Raw genomic sequence first — 5,000 nt, 5'->3', positions numbered from 1 at the left:
TGCTTCTGTGAGGGTACCCCCCACGGAGCTAAAGTTGCTGTGGGGCATCTGCCTCTGAAAACTCTCACCTCACAGCGCCCACATTTATTTTATTATCTTGAGGCCGTTTAGCTCTCTGATCTTTGTGGAAAAACATGAGTTTAAGAGCTAGTGACTTAACCTCTTTGGAAAGGAATATGAGCTCATTAAAGAGTAAATAACAAATATTCAAATCTATTTTAAATGCAGATGCCTGGTTCTTGGAAGTAAAATCTCTTCACAACATTAACACCTTAGTAGATTTGGGTAAATGTGTGAAGTACCGCCCTACCCCCAACCCCACCCTACACCTACCAGCTCTCACTTTAAAATAAAACTAAGAAACTTTGAGCTGTGCCACAGTTGGGCAGTAAAGAAAATGTTATATTTTCTGTTTAGCATGCTACCATAAATTGACCCCCAGTCTTCCAAAATCCATTTATTTGAATGGTTATACTGTGCAAATTTCTTTTGGGCGAACACGGCTACACAGTTTCGACTACACAGTTATATAGTTTAACATGGCACAGAGATTCCAATCAGATAGGACATAAAAATATCTTCTAAAGACTCCAGGATTTGGTCTGTGAAAAGCTACAGCAAAACAAAAACAGCCATTTAAAAAAAAATCCTGAGGTCTACACTGTGAAAGAAAAATGTAGGTGTGCTGTCTTGAGTGTCCTGGTGAATATGAATTTGAGAGGAGAGATTGACTAATGTTGGATTATTGTAGAATTTAAGTCAAACTGACTTACACAATTCTTTGTTACTGTAGATAAGTTCTAGGTGTCTTATTTCTTTAAAGCCAATGGCCAAAAATGCTTCAATTTCAAACAACGTCACTGGACTAATTTTAATAAAATTACATAAAACAGCAGTAACCTACCATGTCCTTACGTTTTGAAATTTTCTTTTCTTATCAACAGTATACACCCAATTGTGAATGAGAAAACAGTGACTCCTATAGAAAGCAGTTCACAGGAGGGTTTTAGTCTAATTATAGTCTTCGGTTTTATACCGTTTAATAGGAAGGCTTCAAAATGTTTGAAGACCTTAAAATTCAAATCGACTGATTTTTTTTTTTAACTCTTCCTCAACTGAATCCTAAACGGCCCTAGGGACCAGCGAGAAGGGTGTGTGCTTTGCTCTTTTGTTTCTGTTCCATTTGTATGTTCTCAGTCCTGGGTTCCAGCTTGTAGCATCGTGTTTATTCCCAGGAAAGCTCAGTACCTTTCATGGTTCCTGTAGACCCAAAGAGGCTATCCACTTTGGATAGGTAGAAAAGAAGGAAACTGTTTTTGTAATACTTAGGTGATATGTCCCTCTAGGAATTCAGAAGGAAAATTTGCCAGTACCCTGAGCTACATTCTATGAAAGAGTTTTCAATGTTCAGTTTAAAAAGAGGACTGCCCATTGCTTTCTGAAGGGGTTAGGGGAGGGTGGGGGAAGGTGGGGGAGGGGCAGGTATTAGCAAGAGCAGCTATTTTGAAAATGTTAAAATAAAACCAACAGTGAAGCTTTTAAAATGGGAACTTCCAAACTCCTTACTTCTCAAGCCTCCTTCATGGCTTCAGAAAACAAACTATAGGCCTTGAGGAACATAATTCTCCTCTCCTGAGGTTCTCCCACTCCACCCCATTTTCTTACTATGGGAACTGTTTTTAATTAAAAATTGCTGCAAACTAACTACTCATAGGAAGCCAAGAAGAAGAAAAAGGAGAAGAAAAAGAAGCAAAAAATATCTTTCAACTCCCATGCATCACAGATTCTTATCAGGTGAAACCAACACACGTTTATGAAGCAGGATTTAAACATGATGCAGATTTTTGAGCATTTCCTGTTTTGTTTGCGTTTCAGAAAGAAATTGATTTAAATTGTGTGGAGAGTTCTGCCAGGAGTCTCCTCTTATTGCAACCATCCCTATTAACTTACTTTTTTTTCCATAAGGAGAGCAGAGCAACCCTTTAGGGGAGTAAGCAAACAAAACATAAAACCAACAGCTATAAACAACCCCATTGTAAGTGGCTAAGGACTGCATTCACAAACTTTTAAATGTAAATTGAGCTGGTAGGCTTCAAAATAATGAGTGATCAAAGTACTATCTTTTCAAAATATCAAAATGCACAGCATTTAGGAAATGTTTAACTGCTGTTCAAACTACTATGTCCCCCTACTATATTGTGGCTATGACACAGGTTTTTTCTTTCTTTTATTTGAGCCTAGAGTTATTTTTCTTTTAATGTAGATTCTGGTAGCATCCATCAAAACACAAGCAAGTCTCAATACTTAAAATTCAGTTATTCCTTCAAGAGTTCCTGTCCTTCAGGCAGGGATGATATCAGGCTCTGCCAACAGAGACGACTGAGAGCTATTCTGTCCTGTAGAAGCTTCTGATTGGGTGATGGAAGGAGACCATTATGGTCGTGTGCCATGATGGATTGGTGGCAGTGTACTATGGGGGGTCTTCTGCCTAGGGAAGGCCGTCCTGAAAGGCAGCTGGAATGATCATTACTATCATTTGTGGTGGGTTTACAATGTTCAGGATAGTCCTTGGCGGGGCAGGTACATGCTACCTGCTGTATTTATGCTGAGAGGTAAACTGGGATAGAGATGTTTAGATCATTTGCCTTGGGTGACCCGTGTTGCTGCCACTCAGCTTCAGAGTTCTTGCCTTTCTGATGTAGCACCTCTAGAAATAAGTTCTACCAGTGGGAGTCTTGTTTCACCTCTACGAACATTTTTATTGTTATTGTTTTATCCCAGGACACATAGACATCTCAAGGGAGCTTAGAGAGTAGCTCTGAGTGTGATATATACATGACTGATCTGAATTGGTATAGAGCAAGACTCTTCAGTGTTTGTTTGTCTGTTTGTTTTGTTTTGTTTTGTTTTGAGACAGATTTTCTCTGTGTAGCCTTAGCTGTCCTGGAACTCTCCTTGTAGACCAGGCTGGCCTTGAACTCATAGAAGTCCTCCTGCTTCTTCCTCTCCTTCCTACTGGTGCAATTAAAGATGATAGTCACCACAGCCAGGCAGAACAGGATTCTAAGAAATCATCTGAAAGACCAGGATGGAGAATAATTCAGCTGGGTTATTGGGAAAGACCCTGAGTCATGTGCCCTATAGAAAAGTACTTGATGAGTTCATTTTACCAGAAAGGTCTCTGAAACTGTAGACTCTTATGCATAGCCACCTGATAGTTTTATTTAAATACATATTCATAGTTTACTTAACTTTTCTCTCCAATGGTTAACTGTTAATGCTGATGTTTGGATTGTCTTTTTGTGTTTGTTCATTGTGTTTTAGGAAAGGATGTCTTAATGTATAGCTCTGGGTAGCCTGATACTCATTTTGCAGCCCATCCTGGTCTGATATTGAACTCGGATCAGTTTGCCTGTTTCAGCTTTCTTGGTTCTGGGATTATAGGCATGACCTACCAGGCCTGACTCTGGGTTAATTTAAACAGTGGCAGAATGACTAAAGACAGGATTGCAGGTCTGACGGTTTCTCAGTTGGCAGGAGGAGCCAACATAAGTATTAGGAGATTAAATTGGAATTCAAATTTGGATAGCATGGGCTTCCTTTTCAGATAATCAATTCGGAACAGGAGCGGAGTAGGAGGGGGCAGGACTCCCATGTGTGAGTTTCTCCTTTTCCCATTCTATCCATTCCCGAACTGCAGCCAGTGTGTCTACAGCTAATCTCTGTAGTTCTCTGTGGGAGAAGCAGTTTCTTTCCCCAAGTGTGCAGCTCACTCTGGCTACCTTTGAGGCCAGTGTCTTTATAGTAGATGTTTGCCTCTGACTAGAGATAAGACGAATCTCTTCCTTTGATGCTCTACTGTGGATGGTATGCATGCATACGACTTTTCCCTTAAGAGATAAGGAAGAGGGGACAAAACTGTTCAAGTCCCTACAGGAACATCCAGGAATCTCAAGGGGCTGGACTTTATGCCTTCTCACTTGCATACCTACAGGTAAAGCCCGGTTCAGACTGTGCAGATCCTGGCTGCCCACACCCTGTTAGGGGATTTGCAGCTATCTTCTCAGCTGGACCACATTCCATCATTCTCCTTTGCAGTTACAGCCTTCCAATTAGAAAGAGAAAGCATAGGATTAGAGTGGGCAGAGCCTTCTGAAGAGGGTCCTTTCTTGTCCTGGTGATGTCATGGTCCCCATCTTCTTTTCTGGAGCTACATGGTCTGTGCTTCCTGCTCCTACTCCACTTTACAATCCCTTTTCCATAGACAGCCCAGGTGGTATTTTTGGTGCTCTCCCCTCCCCCAGGGAAGCCTTCCAAGAGCCTACTCCGGCTTTAAGGCCAATTTATCCATGCCTTTCTTTGCTCAGAGGGATCTGTTAATTTGCCCAGTTGCGCAGTGTCTCTTTTGATGACTAGACCAACAGCCTCCTATAGAATAACTCATATCACTAATAAAACACACAATTTGGATTACAGTTTACCTGTGAGCTGGCTTTCTTTACAGGTGATCAATTTCATAACTCATAACACACACACACACACACACACACACACACACACACACACACCAGGAAGGGTGGGCCACAGTCTCAGCAAATAGGATCTTTTCTGATGATCAACTTAAATGTCTCCTTCAAAGAGAGGTTTTCCTTCATCTCCCTCAAGATGGGTCTTCATTAGCTTCATAGGAATCTTTGTAAACTGATATTTGCTTCTACTTCTGCTTTTGCTTCTGGCTCTTCTGCTCTTCTTCACCTTCATCATCACATTCATAGTTTTATGAATTGTTTGGGATTTTCATACAGTGTATCTTGATTATAGTCAACTGCCACACCCACTTCCTCATCCCACCCAGACTTCTATTCCCACATTTTTTTATTAGATATTTTATTTATTTACATGTAAATTTCTCCATTCCCAGTTTTCCCTCCAAAAAAACAAAGAAATAAACAAAAACAACAAAAACAAACCCCTGTTGCCTCTCCCCTCCCCATGCCTGC

General features: G+C 40.7%; 1 protein-coding gene across 11 annotated transcripts in view; it reads left to right on the top strand.

The window, feature by feature from the left end:
• Ldb2 (LIM domain binding 2) overlaps window positions 1-5,000 on the top strand; it is a 330,981-nt gene that overhangs the window by 3,927 nt on the left and 322,054 nt on the right. The gene's annotated exons all lie outside the window — the stretch shown is intronic.

This window comes from Mastomys coucha, unplaced genomic scaffold (genome assembly GCF_008632895.1).
Source record: "Mastomys coucha isolate ucsf_1 unplaced genomic scaffold, UCSF_Mcou_1 pScaffold22, whole genome shotgun sequence".
In the NCBI taxonomy this organism is placed as follows: Eukaryota; Metazoa; Chordata; class Mammalia; order Rodentia; family Muridae; genus Mastomys; species Mastomys coucha.
The sequence above is the reverse complement of the archived record's forward strand: the minus strand, read 5'-3'. Positions and strand labels throughout refer to the sequence as shown.